The sequence below is a fragment of the Chrysemys picta genome, chromosome 20, assembly GCF_011386835.1.
Source record: "Chrysemys picta bellii isolate R12L10 chromosome 20, ASM1138683v2, whole genome shotgun sequence".
Lineage (NCBI taxonomy): Eukaryota > Metazoa > Chordata > Testudines > Emydidae > Chrysemys > Chrysemys picta.
The window spans coordinates 15,191,174-15,210,701 of NC_088810.1; the positions used below are offsets into that span (position 1 = coordinate 15,191,174).

At 46.0% G+C, this 19,528-nt stretch overlaps 1 protein-coding gene across 6 annotated transcripts in view; it reads left to right on the forward strand.

The window, feature by feature from the left end:
• Window positions 1-330: 330 nt before the first annotated feature.
• Window positions 331-19,528, forward strand: part of DCAF8 (DDB1 and CUL4 associated factor 8) — a 48,432-nt gene continuing 29,234 nt past the window's right edge. For 2 of the 6 annotated variants that reach the window (XM_065574691.1, XM_065574688.1), the window contains exons 1-3: window positions 350-487; window positions 1,367-1,437; window positions 15,619-15,714. The gene's annotated coding sequence lies outside the window, so the exon portion shown is untranslated. Of the gene's footprint in view, window positions 488-1,366; window positions 1,438-15,618; window positions 15,715-19,528 lie in introns of all 6 variants that reach the window. The other 4 variants (XM_065574690.1, XM_005293770.4, XM_065574689.1 and 1 more) reach the window with 3 other exon arrangements.

Here is a 19,528-nt window from a genome sequence, read left to right on the forward strand (position 1 = left end):
GCTGTTATATCCCTGATTGCAGTGACCCGACAATAACAGAGCTCCCAGAGGCAGGCGGCTCTGGCAACCTGGGGCTGAGTGGGGGGCGGGGGAGGGGCCTTACAGTGACACACCAGGCTGATGTGATGAGACGGTGCAGCTAACGGGGGAGGGGGTTCAAGGGACCCTACACTAGCACAGGGGTCTAATGGGGGAGGGGACCCTACAATAACACGGGGGAGGGGACTCTACAATACCAGTGGATCTGGCGCGGGCAGACCCTTCCCTAACACGGGGGCCTGGGCCCCACCCCCTGGCCGCGACCCTACAATAACAATCCCCAGGCCCTGCGGGAAGCGGGTGTCGCGAAGCCGCCGCTGCCGTAAAGCGTGGGCGGAGCCGCAAAGCGTCCCCGGCGGAGGGAGGCGGCGCAGTAAGATGGCGGCTGGGCAGCAGCCTGGGGAAGGAGGATCTCGTCCTGAGCGGGCCCGGGGCCGCTGGGAGTAGGGTCCGTCCACGTCCCCCGGAGCCGCGACCTGAGCGGGCCCCGCTCCTGGGCCCCCCGGGACAGGCCCCGGCCCCGCTTCCCTCCCCCCTCCCGGGACAGGCCCCGCTCCCCTCCCCCAACCCTCAGCCCGGCCCCGCTCCCCTCCCCCTCCCGGGACAGGCCCCGCTCCCCTCCCTCCCGCCCCCCAACCCTCAGCCAGGCCCCGGCCCCGCTCCCCTCCCCCTTCCGGGATAGATCCCGGCCCGGCCCCCTCCCGGGACAGGCCCCGCTCCCCTTCCCCCCAGGACAGGCCCCGCTCCCCTTCTCTCCCTCTCTCGTACAGGCCCCGGCCCCGCTGGGCCGGTCTCAGGGTTCCGGGCCATCAGAACCAAGGCCTCCCTTACCCCTGTTCGGGCCCCTCCTCTGTGGTTAGGGGGTGGCTCCTGGACCTTCCATCCTCTGGCTCAGGTGCCTCCTGACCCAGCTCGTCTTTCCTGGCCATGCTCCTGCTCCCTCCCCGCTACCTGATTATTCAGCCCTGCAGAGAGGGGCTGTTCCTCCAGCTATACCTTTAACGGTGTTGGGCGGGCATGTGTGGGAAACTCGTGAGCTGTATTTGGGGGACAGGGATTAGGTGTCTTTTCTGGGGTTCACCCAGAGTGTCCATCTCGGGCCCTTTATGTGGGCCCTTGACGACACGCACATTAGGCTGGCATGAAATACTTTTGCTGCCTTTAATCTTTAATTAAAACAAAAACATACATATACTTGGCGGGGGGGGGAGGGAATGGGGTGCTTGAAGACTGGTCTGAGCCATCTGTAGTTCAGAGTAATAAGGTGCAAGAGGGTGAGATCAGTTATAAATGGCACCTCTCGAATTTACACTGTATTTTTTCTTAGTCTCTCAGCAAATCTACAGAGCCAGTTTCCCAGGTGCTGCTGGGTCTGTGTGGTGGATAGAAGTAGGAAAGGTGAGTGCCTCTAAAACTGTCTTGTGTTCAGTCTAATGTATCCCAGCCTGGGGCCAGCAACTTTTCTTTTCCTCTGTTTTTTTTGGGGGGGTGGGTGGGGGGGAGTTATATGCCTGGGCTAGTGAGCTGCTGCTCATTTGCTTGAGACCATGTGTTCTAGTAGTTAAAGCAGCAGATTGGGAATCAGGACTTCTGGGTTTGTAAGAACACATGAATTGCCGTACAGGCTTAAACTAGTGGGCAGGCTAGTTCAGTATCCTGTTTCCAGCATCACCTGTATAGATGCTTTAGAGAAAGGTGCAAGAAACCCTTTAAAGGACAACTTGGAAGAAACCTCCAATGAACAGGTTATACCATAACCCCAGTAATTTGGGTTATGTTCTGCGCATATATATATATATATATATATACACACACACACACTCCTTTTCTTATCCTGTGTAATGTAACTGGATGTTCTTATTATCCATGTAAGTGTTTAATCCTATTAATAATCTTACTAAACTTTGTCCTCAGTGATTTCTTGTGGCAATGAGTTCCACATGTTTGTTGTGCTGTTTGGTTTTTGGTTTTAAACATGTTGCCTTTTATCCGAATTGGATATCCCTTTCTTGTAATGACTCTAGAAATGGGAAATAGGATTACCTGATTTCCTTCTGTACTATTTCTTAGTTTGTGCTTCTGTCGTGTCTCTTCTTATTTATCTTCCCTAAACTAAGGAGTTGTCAACGTTAGAAAGTTGTATTGCTATAACCATACCAGTATAGTTAAATAGGTACAACCTCCCTCCCCCTCCAAATGAGCACAGTTATAGCAATAAAGGTACTCATACCAGTATAGCTATTCTTGTATGAGAGAGGGGAGTGGCATATACCAGTACCGTATAACTGCATTTATGCTAGGTCTTTTACCTGAATAACTAGCTAATAAAAAATCACATCCCTGAGTGACATAGTTATACCAGTAAAGCTTACAAGTATAGCTAGACTAGGCTTATGAGTCCCAATCTTTTCATATGGAAACCTTTCCATGCCTCTGATCACTCTCATTGCCTATCTAATAGGCAGCAGGTTTAAAACAAATAAAAGGAAGTTCTTCTTCACGCAGCACACAGTCAACTTGTGGAACTCTTTACCTGAGAAGGTAGTGAAGGCTAGGACTATAACAGAGTTTAAAAGAGAACTGGATAAATTCATGGTGGTTAAGTCCATTAATGGCTATCAGCCAGGACGTATAAGGAATGGTGTCCCTAGCCTCTGTCTGTCAGAGGATGGAGATGGATGGCAGGAGAGAGATCACTTGATCATTGCCTGTTAGGTTCACTCCCTCTGGGGCACCTGGCATTGGCCACTGTCGGTAGACAGGATACTGGGCTAGATGGACCTTTCGTCTGACCCGGTACGGCCTTTCTTATGTTCTTTGAACTTCCTGAGATAAGGTGGCCAGAAATGAGCACAGTGACCCAGGTGAAGGGGCCCTATTGACTTCTGAATAGCTTTATAATATTTGCTTTCCTGTTGTCTGTACTTCAGAACACTCTAGGGTTGTTATTTTTTGACAGTATTGCACATTGAAGTGTCCAAAAATGATGCCCAAGTCTCTTTCCTGAGTGGCTAATTAATTAAGGCCTGTTCTGCACTTGATAGTTTGACCACTCTTTATTTTGGTTAGTGGGGTGAATTTTTTGTTACTGAAATAACTGTCCACCTGAGCTCTTTTGCAGGTATAAAAGCTATGTATACAGGTATATTTGTACCTGTATGAGAAGGAGAATAGCTGTACTGAGGCTATAGCTACTTAGCCCCCTGGGCTGACAGGAGCACTCTCTGTTGGCATAGCTTTCCCTACACTGGGGGTTTTGCCAGTACTGCTCTGTCGCTATGGTGTGTTCTGTGGTGTGTGTGGTCGTCTTCCCCGACCCCGCTGCCTGACCTAGCTATGCTGGCATACGTTTTAAATGTAGACCAGGTGTGGGATAAAACACCTTTATATTGTGATAACTGTGCCCTCACTAGGGGGTTGACCTGCTTTGATTATACTGGTACAGCTAAAGGGGTACAGGTCTTGTGTGTAGACAACCCATAATGTGTGTTAGTAACTCAAGGATTGTTCTTTCCAGTGTACGTTACCTTGTGTATGACATTGAATTTCATTGCCCATTGTGCTGACCAGTTGTGTGATGTCAGGCAAATCACATCTTCTCTTCTCTTGCCAAATGGAGTCAATGATCTCTCCAAACAGGGTGGGGGTGAATGTGAAGGGTTCTGAGTGTCTCTGACAAATGGCGGAGGGGGATCTCTCTCTTACAGTTTGGCAACATTTGTGAAGCTGGTTGTGTCAAAGCCTCATTGACTTGAATTGAGTGCCTTGGATATGGCATGTAAAGTAGTAGTATTCATTGACAAGGCTGTTCCATTGTGCTTCAGAAACTAGCCTATTGTGCAGTAATTTAAAGGTGTCCGGTTTGTGGTGGCTTTGAGGTGCTTTATCTCTAAATGGAAACCCTTCATTTAATGGTTTATCTTCCTCCCCTCCCCCCCTTATGATTTTTAAGGAAAAGAGTAGCCAAGAAGCTGATTTGTGTGCCCCCAAGAGAGGGTGAATCTGGAAATTAAAGTGTGTGTGTGTGTATATTCAGGACACTGCCAGGTTTAAAAAAAAAATAGTTTTCTCCGTTAATTGGGAAGCCTGCATATTTGGTGTGATCTTCAGGACCTATGTTCGCCTCATAGCTTCCCTAGTATAGAGAGGGCCTTTCTAAAAACATGCCCACTGTTACCACCACTGGTTCTGCTCTCTTGATATTAACTGTATTCGGGGCCCTAAGAGAGGCAGACTGCTGGTGTTTCTAGCACTATCTTGATTAGATCTGCTCGTAGGATGCTTGTATGATACGCTGTTAAAAATGCTGGCAGTCTGTCGACAGGAGAACCTGGTCCTGCACAGAGCACCATGCAAGAGGACATCTGGGCTCATGCAGTTCTCTCTGCAGGATCATGTCTTAAGGCTTCCAGTGTTGCTAACAATTGGAGATCTTTAGAAAATGTTCCTATTATAAATAGGATATTGTAGTGAATGGCAAAGACTGATGACTAATCAGTACAGGATTGGCATAATCTTTACTTACCAGTGAGCTCATTTAGCTAGTGCTGCTAGGGTAAGTGGTCTTTACCCAGGTTTTCCATGGGTATGACTTTCTATTGAACCTCTGGTTAGTTAATATAGACTATGCCAAATAAAGATGTGTGTTTGGGAGGGGTCGGGGAACGGAGGAGATTTGCAGAATGGTAGCACGTAGGGTCCCCAGTCGTAGATTGGGGTCCCATTGTGCTAGGGGCTGGACAAACACATCCTGCCTTGAAGCACTCACAGGCTTAAGTAATGCATATTACTGACGTGTATCAGCACAATAACTGATCTTCAGGCTTTTGAGAAAGTCTTGTCACTTAACGAGATCAGACTCTACTGGGAAGGCTCCACTAAGAGAAGTCTTCTACAGTTGAGAAACAAAGTGCCCTTAAGTTTATTGAATTGCTGCTTTTTGTGTGTCAGAGGCAGCATTTGTCCAGTGGAAGAGGCCCCAAACTGGTAGTTAGAGGACTTTGTTTCTGCTCCCAGTTCTGCCACTGACTTGCTCTAACATTGGGCAAGTCACTTCCCCTCTCTGCGTCTCTGGTTCCCCGTCTTACAGATGGGCATAATGATACTCACCTGTCTCTGCAACACACTGACATCTGTGGCTGGAAGGTGCCATGGAAGTGCTCTGTTCTTAAAACTAAAAGGATTTCCTAAGCATCTAATGTGCTGTCTCCTCTGGGTAGGCAGTGAAACTAAAGTAAACAGCATCCATGGAAGTATTAAGTCTGGTCAATTTCACTGTCAGGTTCTCATGCACTAGGACTGTGTAAATCCCCATCACTCTAAGACAAGGCTTAAGAGCAATCAACATATTTTTCATTGAAATTAAAATAAAATCATGTAAATATCAGTTGACATCCCCATCCCTCTCTTATTCCTGAATTATTTTGGTAATACTGAGGGGTGGTGGTGTTGTATGAGTTGTAGCTGGGAGGACTTGGGAAAGAGAATGAACAGTAGCTGTCTGCCTGGAATGCCATTAGCTGCTGTGTTAGCTGGCCTAAGAGCTATACCCTAGAAAGGAGTGATGGTGGAGGGGGCAGCTATGGCAGAAAAGCAGAGAGCTGGCCAGGGGTAGGGGTTCCAGCCCTGTGGTTTTCATACTATGTAATTGGGCTTCACATATTGCACACATCTGAAATGTAAGTGAGTGCTCAACAGTAGAATGTGTCCTTTGGAAGGTGGGGGCCTGGGGCTAGCCGCAGCTATCTACTGAGAGTCAAGAGTACTGCCTTTTTTGCTGTACTCCTAGAGTGGCATGTTGGGATGAATGGGTTATCAGGCAGTATAAGATCTTCATCAAGTTACATTTGGGGCCTAAACCACCTGACAGCCTCCCTGGTTCTTAAAGGAGCACTGTCTTAGTCAGGTTGCCATACTCCAGTATTTAGGAGGAAATCCTGCTTAAATAATATAGGAGCCTCAAGTGAACAAATACAAGACTGTGAGAGTGTACAAGAGATCCAGTGTATGCAGATACACAGGGTTGTGTTCACAGCAGGGATCTGTCTGCAAAGACCCATGGGGTTTTTGCTGTCTGGTAAAGCAGACTGAAATCAGGATGACCCTGAAGGTAGGGAGTCTTTAGTAGACCAGAGAAATGCCTGACATTTTTCATACTGCTGCCCTATCTCCACAGGCATTGTGCCTGTGCTGCGCAGTCCAGATGTGGCTGCGATACTGTATGTTCTAGCAAAGCTAGTCCATTAGTGTGTTTATAGCTACATATCCATTATAATAATGGATTGTTCAGTAACTAAGGAGCTATAAATATCAATTCAACACTCTTAATATGGGCTGGTGTGCAGTATTTTAATCATGTTATTGGACTTTGTATTGAGTACCATTGAAGTGTAATTGAGTGTTTGACAATCAATTGTCATTTGCAAGGTGGGGGCAGGGGCTAACTGGCTTTCTATTGATGGACACTACTAGATTGTAGACTTCAGAAGAGTGCAAGTATGTCTGATATAAAACAGAACACACACGAACTTGCACACAATGTTGTTTGATTGGAGCTAGGAATCTGTCTTCTGGAAAGAGCTTGCAAAGTGCCTTGCATCCTGTTGGCTTCTCAATTTTTAAAAATATCTGGTAGATGTTATTCATAGCAGTACTGGAGCCTTGGCCCCACAACTTCCATTCTAGTTAATGGCGCTTGTGGCTAATGCCCCCGCACTACTTCAAAAATCTCAGCTATCACCTTTCAATGAGGTGATCTCAAGGTGCTTAAGCTCAACTCGTCTTGGTGAACAAGGCATCATCCCTGTTGGACACCTGGGGCGCTCAAGGCACAGGGCCGGGAGGTGACTGCAGCAGAGCTGGGAATAGAATCCGATTCTCAGCTCCCAGTCTTGTGGTTAAGACACAAGACTAACTTTCCTCTCCACTATCCATTTATTAGCATTGGGTAACATGGAAAACCCTCTTTTGGTGGGCACAGCAGTATTCCATCTGCATGGTGTAAGTGCGGGATGTGGGGAATCCTCAAGTGTTGTTTGTTTAGGGTGAATCCATTAAACACTCGACATAGGTCTCCTAGAAGCTGTCCAATGTAATGGCTCACTCGCTGGGAGCTGGGCTGGAATTGAGGGCATTCCAGGAGTGAGAGACTCCTGCCCATCTTTAACAAGCAGTAGGTTAAGGGAGGAAGGATGATCTCTTGGTTAAAGCACAAGCGCTAGATGTTCCATGCTCTGGGTCTGTTACTGACTTTGGGCCATGTCCCTTCAGCTCTTTGCCTCTTTCTCCACCTGCGTACAATGGGGCTAATACGTGCCTCACAGGGCAGTTGGGAGGCTAAATTCAGTGACCCTTGTAGAGTGCGTACACATCCTTGGATGGCAGGTATTGGAGGGTGAATGTTCTTTCACTGAGGGGCTGGTGTGGGAGGGATGTCTAAAAGTTTCCCATGTGTTGCAGCATCATGTGCATTGTTACCTGCTTCTGTAATTACTGTTTCTTCAGCATCAGAGATCTGCATGGGGCTCAGCCGGCCACTAGTGGTGTTTCGGGGAACAAGGTGTGGTACAGTAACGTCTTCCTGCACATTGGCCTCCTTGCGTTGGGAGGCTTGCTGGCTTTGAATATAGTGATCTAGGTATTGTGCTGGGCAGTGCCCTGGCATTGCTGCCTGGTAGTGTGTGGCAATATATGGGGTATTGGAGCCTGTTGGAGACGGCATCTCTTCAGCTTAACATGAAGAGGATCTTGTCTGTAATTAAAATGTAGGTGGTTCAGGTTTAATTGAGGATCCTGGTGTCTGTACACGGGGGGGCCCAGGGTGTAAGCTCGTTCGGGCAGGAGTTGCATCTTTCTGTGTGTTTGTAGGACACCAACTCTGATTTGATGCTCTGGGCACTACTGGAATGCAAATAATATGTAGCAGAGCTACAGAGACAGCATGCTTAGCCCCTGGTAGGTCAGGGAGCAAGTGAGTGCTTTGCCTTAATGACAATTCCCCCACTTAATTTCTGGTCTAGCCATGTAATCTGTGGGATCCCAAGCTGTTAGAAGAGTGGGAGCAGACCAGGAGTTGCTTTCCCTTCTGGTTCCACGAATAGAGAACGAGAATTGTTCAGGATGCTGGGCCCCAAGTGCCTGCTTGCTCTGCTTGTGCTCCTTCCTGTCAAGCCAATTTTAGAGCGTTGCGTTGGTGGGTTTCCCAGTGTCCAGCCAGTACTCAGCTGGAAGGATCATGCTGTGTTGCAGGGATCTAGAAGGCTTTGCGTGCTGTTGTGGAGGGATATCTTCAAGTCTCTGACAAGGGCACTGGGGACGCCAGCCTTTGGGCATTTGAAAGCTAGTGTAATTATCACCTCCAGATGTTTAGAACACACAGTTTTGAGTACCCTAACATTTCGGTTCCCCCCACTCTGTAAAGACTGAAAACTAAAGAGTTTCTTATACCTATACTTTACTCCTGGCTTTTGCCATTGGCCGAGTGAGGACTCTGAGTGTAAGGAGCTGTTGCCATCATTCCAGTGAGACCTGAGTTGGTGGATAACAAAGATCCCATGATGCTTTTATCCACAGTCAGGATATTATCCCAGACTCATGGGCAGTTTCATCGCTTAAATCTTTCTAATCCCAATGTGGCGTTTAAACACCAGCACCACTAATTGTATTCTCCCTGCAGTTTCAAGTGAATATGGCTGCCTCCTTCCCTCAAGCTGTTATGCCAGTGGTCCCCAACCTTTTTCGTCTGGCAGGTGCCAGACGACGAGCCATGGAGGACCTTGGCGGCGGACGAGCATCTACCGAAATGCCGCCGACAAGCGGCAACGTCATTAGGCGTCGCCGCCGAAATGCCACCAACAAGCAGCGTCATCCAGAGGCGTTGCCGCCGAAATGCCACTGAAAATTGGCGGCGACGCCTCTGGATGACGCTGCTTGTCGGTGGCATTTCGTCGGGTGCTCGTCCGCCAGCTAGTACGCGGGCGCACTTAGATGCACTGGCGGGCGCCATGGCGCCCGCGGACACCAGGTTGGGGACCCCCTGTTATGCAGTGTTGCTGTAGATTGGTAAACAGCGGCCATGTTTTACCCTGGAGGTGGTTGCATTCCATTAGGTAGGCTAGTGATGCCTCTGTAATTTCTTTCTACCCTGGAGGCTTGTTCTCTGGATGCCAATTAACTCAGGGAGTTAACACCTTTGTAAAGGCTAGTCTGGACACTCCCAAACATTTGTTCCAGAATGCACGGTTGTCTACCCTAAGCCAGTAGTTCTCAACCTGTGGCCCACAGATTCTTTGGGGTCTACAGATTGTCTGAGGGACCTGCAAAAGCTTGTCGTTACCACAGAACAGTGGTTTTCAACCTGTGGTCTGCGGACTAATATTTCCAATGGGGTCTGCACCTCCATTGGAAAATTTTTAGGGGTCTGCAGATGAAAAAAGGGTGAGAACACTGTCCTAAGCTGATCCCTGTGGGGAAACTCCAAACACTGATAGCTGGGGAATGTCCAGGCTAGCCTTTACAAATGTTAGCTACCCTGTGGTAGTAATAAGTCTCATGTAGATACAATCTGGATGAAAGAGGCTATTAAATAGGACTAATGGGGAAAACTGGGTTAAAATACCCACCTCCCTCCCAGCTTGTTTTGACTCTGTGCTGCTCCTCTTTTGTTTATGGAGAGTTTACTTCTTCTTGCCCCCTTCAGGAGAACCCCATGAGGGTTAGGGCAGGTCTACACTTAAAATGCAGCTGTAGCACTTAAGTGAAGATGCTCCTATGCTGACAGGAGAGCTTCTCCTGTCGGCGTAGTGAATCCACCTCCTCGAAAGGCAGTAGCTATGTTGATGGGAGAAGTTCTCCTGTCGACACAGCGCTGTCTACGTGGGGGGTTAGGTCAGTATAACTAGATCACTCAGGGGTATGAAAAATCCACACCTGTGAGTGATCTAGTTATACCGATATAGGTCTGTAGTGTAGACCTGGCCTTAGTCCTTGGCTGTCTGCTCCCTGGGCCATCTCATTGCATTTATCCCAACTCTCTTCCCCTGCTGACTTCTGCTCATCTATGCCCAAACTTGTCCCTCCTGAACCCCTGAGAGGCTACAGCTGTCCTTTGGTTCCTATCTCTGACTCCACCTAACTCTGGCTCTAACTGCTTTGTTAGGCCAGGGATCCTGGTAGTCACCTTTGATCTGAGCAGCTTTCCTCCTCTATCACCCTTCTCTCCATATGGTCACTAGAGCAGGGCCAGGACTTGTCGTTGCCTTGGCTGTGTGTCTGCTGAGCCATCTGACTGTTTCCCTTTCCTGGGAAAAGGAGCTAGAATGCTGCACCTTCCCACTGCTCTGTGGGACTCGTTTGAGGGTGGATTGGCTAGAACAGTGGGAGCGTTTAGTATTGGGGCCTTTGGGAGCCAGTGAAAAGGTTCTGCTGTGGTTGGACTAAATAGGATATCTCCATTAATTTATATTTATATCTCCTAGAACTGGAAGGGACCTTGAAGGGTCATCGAATCCAGCCCCCTGCCTTCACTAGCAGGACCAAGTACTGATTTTGCCCCAGATCCCTAAGTGGCCCCCTCAAGGATTGAACTCACAATCCTGGGTTTAGCAGGCCAATGCTCAAATCACTGAGCTATCCCTCCCCCCTGTTGATAGTTGATTGGAGTAGGTAGGGGTAACAGCTCCGTAGGGTAATAAAGAGGGGGTTATGCCTCCAGCCAGGGGCAGCTGAGGTAGGAGACCCCAGGAGAAACCATGAGTCCTGTGAACTGAGGAAGAGCAGGGTTGAGGAGTGCAGGCCGGGCTAGTGCTGTGAGCTTGCAGCTCTAATGGCCTAGTTTAAGAAGTATGGTTCCAAAAAGGGGTCTTACGTCAGCCCCTTGCCCCCCATGAAACTAGGGAGAGGCAGCCCCATGACAGATCCCCTGCCCATTGTCTCAGCACAGATTTGTCTGAGCCACCAGCTTGTATATGTGAGGGGAGGGATTGTTCTCTAGTAGTTGGAACATACAGTCAGGCATCAGGAGGGGACTCTTGGGTTTTATTCTCAGCTCTGCTATCTGGGCATTGTGGCCTTGAGAGTGATGCCCTTTCTTTATGGGTGGGCATGCGGGAGCTCAGGTGTGAGTGACTGCTTTTTGTAAATCACTTTGAGGGCCTTGAGTGGAAGGGGCTATACATGGCCCAGGTGTAACTAACAGAGCTTTGAGTAAAACTTGATTGATCACCTGGAAGTGACAGCGATCATACCAGGCATTGGGGCTTAAAAGCACTGATGCCACATGTGGTGGCAGAACCATGTGGTAAACTGTATTGACCATGCACCTTCAACCATTTCACCTGCCTGTTTGCCCATCCCCACTGACCCAAGCCACTGATGGGCAGCGTTCAGTCTTAAACCTTGAATCTGTCCTGTGTTTCATGAACAGTTATGTCTACGAATGGCCACTTCCCCTTCCTTCCAACGGTGTAAGGCATTGGTTTTCAGGCTGGACTGAACGTTGTTACACTGCATACTAAGAAGCTCTTCTAGAGGCTATTAAAACCAGAGTGGCTCTCTTCTCCCACTAATGCCTCTGGAGCTGGACTCGTGGTCCAAAAGAAGCTCTCTGGCTTTACAGAGGGATGTGAAAATGAGCGCTAGTAAAAACTTCCTATGGAATGTGTGGCTTAAATAGAATACATGATGGCATGGGTCTAAAAGGTCTGACACTCGTTTGGGGTGACCTATGTAACTCCATTGTGTCCATCTCAATGTCTGTAGAGCAAACCTTTATTCCACACAATTGTGTACTACAGAGAAGCAAGTAAAGTAGCTGCCATCACTAAATCTTTCCAATGTGATGGTTATCTGCCCATAATAGACAAGAGCCAGCATGTTAAATGAAGAGTAGCTGACAGATGATGTCTTTAGGCATCCCTTAAAGCCATCCCTTTCTGCAGGCTCCACCAGAAGTGTGTCCCTGCTAATGAGCTACTTTCTGGAATAACTTGGAGTAAAGTCCCTTGTAGACCTGAGAAGACTTTAATCGGTACTCTGTTTATAAGATGTGCTTACTATGTAGATGTGAACAAGATGTCCGTCCTTCCCAATGTGGGAGGAAAAATCACAGCCCAAACCTACCTTCACCCCACAAGCAAAAGACCTCTCCTCACCCTTTTGCCATGCCAAAAGATGCAGCAAGCCCTGGCTTTGTCAGACCTGTGGGGAAGGTAGACTGACATTGAGTGCCCTCCACTGGCACTGCCCTGCCACAAGCCCCCAGAGAGTGTCCCATGCTTTAAGCAGCTCACATCTAGTACAGCAGCACAGAGAAGGAGAAGCATAACTTGGGTAGCCAGGTGCCCAGGGGTCAGTCGGCCCAGAAGAGGATTGGGATTGCTTCCAAGGAGGACAGCCAAGGAATACCCTAGTGAAGGGATTTGGTAGAACTGGCAAAAGATCTTTAGTTGCCCCTCTTGAGGATTGCAGACTAGGCCCTCTTCTGCAAAAGTCCTAGTTTGCTTTCCTACTTGATCTTTGTTGAGTGCTATGCTTTAATCTCCATTGTTATTATTGAGTGGCGTATTCAGCCCTGTACACCCAGACCCTGCCCCAAGGAGTTCCTAGTCTAAGTACATTGTAATCTCATTGTCAAGTTAAACTGTGTTTAACTGTGTATGAATCAGATAGCTAATAGCCCATTTTAGACAGGCTGACACAAAGTCTCTGTAGCTGGAGAGAATCCAGCCTGCCTTACATACAAATCAGTTTATAGAGCCCTCGCTTTGAACTCCTTCAGCTACCTAAATGTAGAAGAGGTGGCTAACGGATACAATCTGTTTTCATCTTCACAGCGGCTGAGTTAATACCGCCAGAGGAAGAGAGAGATGGAGAGGCAAGAGGGAGCAATCTTTCCTCCTCAGAAGTTCCTTGCTAGGCAGCTGAGTGTTTTCAGTTTGCTTCCTTATTTCTTAGCTAGGTTTATAATTAGAGCAAATACGAAAAACAAAGTATAAAGTACCCTGCTGCGGCAGCTCCTGTGGCTCTTGTCCCGTGGGACTAGGCCTGCTTCACCACAGTGGGTGTTGTGACCTGGTGCACTGGGTCACAGCACTGACCAAATTTGGCCCAGCTGCCCCTCCATTGTCTTGCCAAAATTGAGCTGTGATATGGCCAGTGTGCCAGGTTGCAATGACTGAAGTGGGGAGCTGGGCTTAGCCCCGCAGAACAGGAGCTGTCACTACAGGATGAATGCAGGATGGGCTTGTTCCCCCCAAGGTCTGTCCCCTTCCCACTGTGGCTAAAACAAAATAACATGAAATTCCTGAAAAATAACATGAAAATTATTTAAAAAAATAAATTAGAATTTCACAGAACTTTGATTATAATCCTCTGGAGTGAGTAGGTGAGAGGGAGTCAGATTAATTACCCAATAATGACCACCTTCCCTCTTGAAGTGGGTTTCTTGTTATATGCCTTGATCAAAGGGTTACCATTTCAGTAGGTAGTTTGGGGACGGGGGCAGAACCTCTTGAAAGCTAGCTCCATAGCAGTAGAACCATATCTACATATTTCAGTATTATGTGTCAAATCCTCCAGATTAATACATCCACTGAATGTGAAGTAACTTTAACTGCCAGGTTCCATAGTAGCATTCACCAAGTGGAATTGAAGATAAGATATTAAATGGCTTTCCAGTCTGCTCATTGCTTGAGAAATATAATTAACAGTATCAACGTATAGTCCAACTCCAAAAAAACCTTCCAGCTAAGGTTGTTCCGGTGGTTTAATGTAATCCTTGTACATATCATATATCCAGAATGTTACAATAAAAGCAACAACAACAGCTTGAAATCTGGTCAGATTAAAAGTAGTTGTCATACACCTGCCCTGCCAGTTGCTGTCCTCGTTTTTTTAAAGTATGCTTTTATCCTGCATGTCTCGTGTGGAACTGCCCCATGCAAACAAGGAAAATGGACTAGAAAGAACAGCCAACACTTTTTGAAAGTGACTAATGTTTTTGCATGCCCAAGTTGAGACTTTTAAAAGGGCCCAATTTTCAGAAAGTGCTGAGCACCCACTTCTGAAAATCTGGGGTCTCAAGTTGAACTACCCAAAATCACCATTCAGAGTTTATGCCAAAGGGATGGCAAATGCATAGACAGAAGTGACTTCTAAATTGACTACTCTTTAAAGAGCGAATGGCTGAGAAGCAGACCATTGTCTCTATTTATTTAAAATGACCACAATCTGTTTGTTTCGTTGACAGCAGTTTGAAATATTGCCCTTGTGATTCAATCTCACTCAGAGTAATCTGAGTAATACTTCACTCTGCTGTAAAAATCCACTGAGCCAAATGCTGTCCCTTCCTGGCACTCTCTGAAATCTTATTGTGCTGCAGGGGTATAAATCAGGGCAGAATTTACCGTGGTATAAGAGAGACCAGACTGGGTCAGACCAAAGGTCCAGCTAGCCCAGTATCCTGTCTTCCGACAGTGGCCAATGCCAGGTGCCTCAGAGGGAATGAACAGAACAGGGAATTCTCAAGTCGCCCATTCCAAGCTTCTGGCAAACAGAGGCTAGGGACACCATCCCTGCCCATCCTGGCTAATGGACCTATCCTCTGTGAATTTATCTAGTTCTTTTTTGAACCCTGTTATAGTCTCGAACTTCACAACATCCTCTGGCAAGGAGTTCCACAGGTTGACTGTGCGTTGTGTGAAGAAATACTTCCTTTTGTTTGTTTTAAACCTGCTGCCAATTAATTTCATTTGGTGACCCCTAGTTCTTGTGTTATGATAAGGAGTAAATAACACTTACTTACTTTCTCCACACCAGTCATGATTTTATAGACATCTATCATATCCCCCCCTTACTCATCACTTTTCCAAGCTGAAAACTCAGTTTCATTTATCTCTTCTCATAGGGAAGCTGTTCCATACCCCTAATAATTTTTACTTGTGGCACCTTAGAGACTAACAAATTTATTAGAGCATAAGCTTTCGTGGACTGTAGTCCACGAAAGCTTATGCTCTAATAAATTTGTTAGTCTCTAAGGTGCCACAAGTACTCCTGTTCTTCTTTTTGCGGATACAGACTAACACGGCTGCTACTCTGAAACTAATCATTTTTGTTGCCCTTTTCTGAACCTTTTCCAATTCCAATATATTTTTTGAGATGGGCAACTACATGCAGTATTCAAGATGTGGGCATACCATGAATTTATATAGAGGCAATATGATATTTTCTGTCTTATCTATCCCCTTCTTAATGATTCCAACATTGTTTGCTTTTTGACTGCTGCTGCACATTGAGTGGATGTTTTCAGAGAACTATCCACGGTGACTCCCAAGATTTCTCTTTTGAATGGTAACAGCTAATTTAGACCCCATCATTTTATATGTATAGTTGGGATTGTTTCCCAATGTGCATTACTTTGCATTTATCAACATTGAATTTCATTTGCCATTTTGTTGCCCAGTCACCCAGTAATTTAGTGAGATCCCTTTGTAGCTCTTCGCAATCTGCCTGGGACTTAACTATCTTGAGTAGTTTTGTATCATCTGCAAATTTTGCCACCTCACTGTTTCCCTCCTTTTCCAGATCATTTATGAATACGTTGAATAGGACTGGTTCCAGTACAGACCCCTGGGGGACACCACTGTTTACCTCTCTCCATTCTGAAAGCTGACCTTTTATGTGTGTATTGATGACATCTAGTAGATGCTTTCACATAGATTAGTCCCAGAATTTGGTACAATGTGTGTTGCACTGGTTTAAGAAATAATCTGAAGGCCCTAGGGGTGTCTAGTGAAATTCATGCTAGTGAAAGATAATTTATGGAAACTGCTGTTCTATGTTTGTTCCAGTGTAGACTGCCCTGACCCTACCCTATCAGTGTGTCTAAGCGCTGACCTAGAAGTCTGACCTCATGGATGTAGGCTGGATGGGGTGGGAGTTTGTTCTCTCTAATCCATCTAATCTTTGCCTTTTCTGCTGAGACTACAAATCAGGCCAACTGAAAACTGATAGTGTGCAAAGATCCATTTGTGTCCCCAAGATCTGGATTGAGATCCACTAACTTTATGTGGGCCACAGAGCCACCAGCAGGTGGCAGTAACCAGGGTGGAGCAATTTAAATCAAGGCCATTGAAATCAATGATTTACATCATGGTTTGTTTTTAAGTCTCATTGGTTTTAAATCAGGTTGAGATTTTGTAATGTGTGCTATTGCAACTTTAGATTAAAACTTATAATGAACCAAGTCGCAAATTCTTTAAAAGTTGCCATTCCTTTTAGGGTATATTCTAGACATTTGTAAAATTCAAATAGGCAAAAAACCATCCTGAAAACTAAGGCCCTGATCCTGCAATTGCTTGAATAGCTGCTAACCTTGTTTTCATGAATAATTCCACTGACTTTAATCCATGTGCTGGAAATTAAGTATACGTATAAGTGTTTGCCGCATCGGGGCTAAAACTGTATTTTTATTAATCTTCTCTTAAGTGGCAGATCTGCTGGTTCAAACCAAAATTGCCTCGCTGTTAATGAAAAATCTATTCAGACTTCAACAAAATGACTGTAGAAAAAATTCACCCAGGTCAGAATTTTCAAAAATAGGAGCATTTGTCCTGTAAGGATGGAATTTTCCTAATCACCTAAGTGACTCAGGAACATAAGTCTGATTGATTTCAAACTTTAAGCCCTGATGGAGGAACGTAGCCTGGCCAAAACATTTCAGCTTTCTTGACATGTGGATGTTCAGTGTATCAGAAGATGGTGGTAGCTATAAATAGAACATTGGTTAATTTTGTGTTTGAATTTGTCTTGCTCTCACAGTAAGGATGTTGAGGCCCTGGGCTTGTATTTTTTTCCCCTTCATATAAGCATTTTAAGTGTAAAACTTCATGGGTGAATCTACGTAAACCCTGACATTCTTCTAAGAATAAGAAATTAAAGAAAAAAGTATAAAACATCCACACTCCCGGTTTATAAAAAGGGAAGGAAGTAAAGGACTAGCAACATGAAAAATATCCTGATTTTGATCCACCTTGGCAATAACATTTGCCACTTCTGACTTCAACTGGAATTGTGACCTAGATATTTTTTTTTGTTGGCGGTTGTGGGGGAGCTTATAAACTGAGCAAATAGTGCCACTGTTTTTGCAGGGTGTCCCATTGAACTATATCTGAGCTGCTGCAGAGGAGGAAGCAGTGATTCCCACGGCATTGTGAAACCATTGCCAAAGTGGGAAATGTGCCATATTTTTTATGGTGCCATATTCAGGCATCATTGATGCTGATGGACAAAGTAGAGAAGTGCCCAGAGCTGCGTTAATTACAGGCTCCATTAACTGCACTGGAAATGGCCGATAGCAAAGAGAATAGTGCCTTTTCTAAATACTACAGCAAGTAAGAGAATCCATGCTATTTTTAAAAAAAAAAAGTCACTAAAATCCAGTATGGGGGGGGAATATCCCTGTGGCATAGACCAGTATGATACAGTCAGCTTTGAAGTGAATGTCTAAAAGCAGCTTTTACTAATTGCCGCTCGATGGAAAGATCAATATTGAATAGCTGCTCTGCCTCTAGCAGTCTGCAAACTGAAATTTCTCTGCCAGGGGAAGAGCTCTGGGTGCTAGACTACGTTTTATTAACTAATGATTAAAAATCATTTTCCTCTCAGAGAATTAACACTAAAACATTTGGCTGGGGCCAGGGGCCTGGAATATTTAATTCAGGAAGGGCAGGAAGAACTCTGTAGAGTACCTGACAGGATAGTATAGTCACTACCCTGGTAACTTTCCTGTTGGGTTTTTGAAGGGATTCTGGAGATGCCCGGGTGAGTGGGCTTAAGACTTGCATTAAGGAGACTAAAAGTAGCCGTTGCTAGCATGAGATCCCACGTGATGTCACTGTGGGGTAATTAAAGATCTGTTCCACAATGCCCTTGGAATGGAGGGAGCTGGAAACGCTGGAGCACTATTCTTTTATTTTGGATTTCTCATGTGCGCATGTCCAATTAAAATAGTGCTCAATTAATTGAGCAACGGCAGCAAGTGTGAGGGAGCTTCCAACCTCACAGCTAAGTTCCCCTGTGCTCTGGGAAAGGCATGGGAGGGTAAATGAGCCCTGAGGGTCAAGACTTGGACTCCAGACTAGTGAGGGGGGTGAATTCCAGAGCAGTGGGACTTCCTCCCACTACATTACTGCACACTTGAGAGAGCGTTTGAGGTTTGGAAGTACCTTGTGCGTAGGAATGTGTTTAGAAATCTGTGATTTGGGGTAAAAACGCTTCTCAAATATATTTTGACCCTACAATCTGTGGATGCCAAGAAGTTCTGTTGTTTGCACTTACTGCACCTCAAAGCTACCCTTCCTCAGCTGTATTTCAGATCTAACACGCTTAATTTTGTGGTATGGGTATGTGAAACTGGTCTCTTCAGTTATGGATGGATTTTGTGCAGCAGTTATCGCAGAGCTAACATCAATAACTCATCCATCATTCCTTTGAGTGTAGCTGGGGATCAGGGGTTGGATGGAAAGAGCTTGCCTTGTGACAGGACACAAACGGAAGGGGAGTCCGAGGACCGAAGTGGAGAGACTGGGGAAGATTCACATAGTGAAATATGGTGGAAAGCTTTAAGAAATTAAGCAGATACGTTAAGTCATGGGACCTTTGCTTCCCTGTTGGGACAAGGCAGTCTTCATAGAAGAATGCAGCTGGAGAACTATACAGATGTGGAAATGGTTGGACAGGGGCAGAGGGGAAGAATTATCCCCTGAGAACCAGAGCCTTGCGGAAGTTATGCTTAGATTAGCTTTGGACTGCAATGGTAGCAGCCATAACTGTACTATGATGTATTTTCCACTGATCTTGTGCACTAAACAGGGTCAGTATTTGGGTGGGAGACATCCAAGGAATATTTAGGTCGTCTAGTAGTAAGTGTTGGTGTTCCAAACCCATACCCCAACATGGTGTAAAGGGGGCACTCTGATGCTCCAGTTATCACGTATCAGAGGAGAGACAAAGCTGAGCTCCTGACTACTTGTGGATATTAACAGTTTGTGGTAGGACTACCAGAGTTTTATGATGGCCCCGGTGTCCTGGCCAAATGCCACCTTGAGTGATGGCATTACGTTTCTGAAGTGTCCACTTACAGTAGACAGTAAACTGCTATCCAATGTTGCAGTTTTTAATAATGCACAGCCACTTTCCATCCCAGAAGTGGCCAGGAAAGTAGTCCCCCTGTATACCTTGGAGATGAGTTTGGGATCCTTTGAGGTAAAAGGAGCGATGGAATTTGGAGACCTTTACTGGGGAAATGTGGCTATCTAACACGCACACACGCGCACACACACCCAGTGTATTTGAAACTAACACATCGGGTATCTTGATCTCTGCTAATCTAATAACAGCCTTTGAGAAAATGTTAGGCTTTTAGCATTTTTATATTGCGTTTGATAGTACATGTCCTGTGGTAAACGGTCCAGTTTCATTTAAGTAGTTCTTC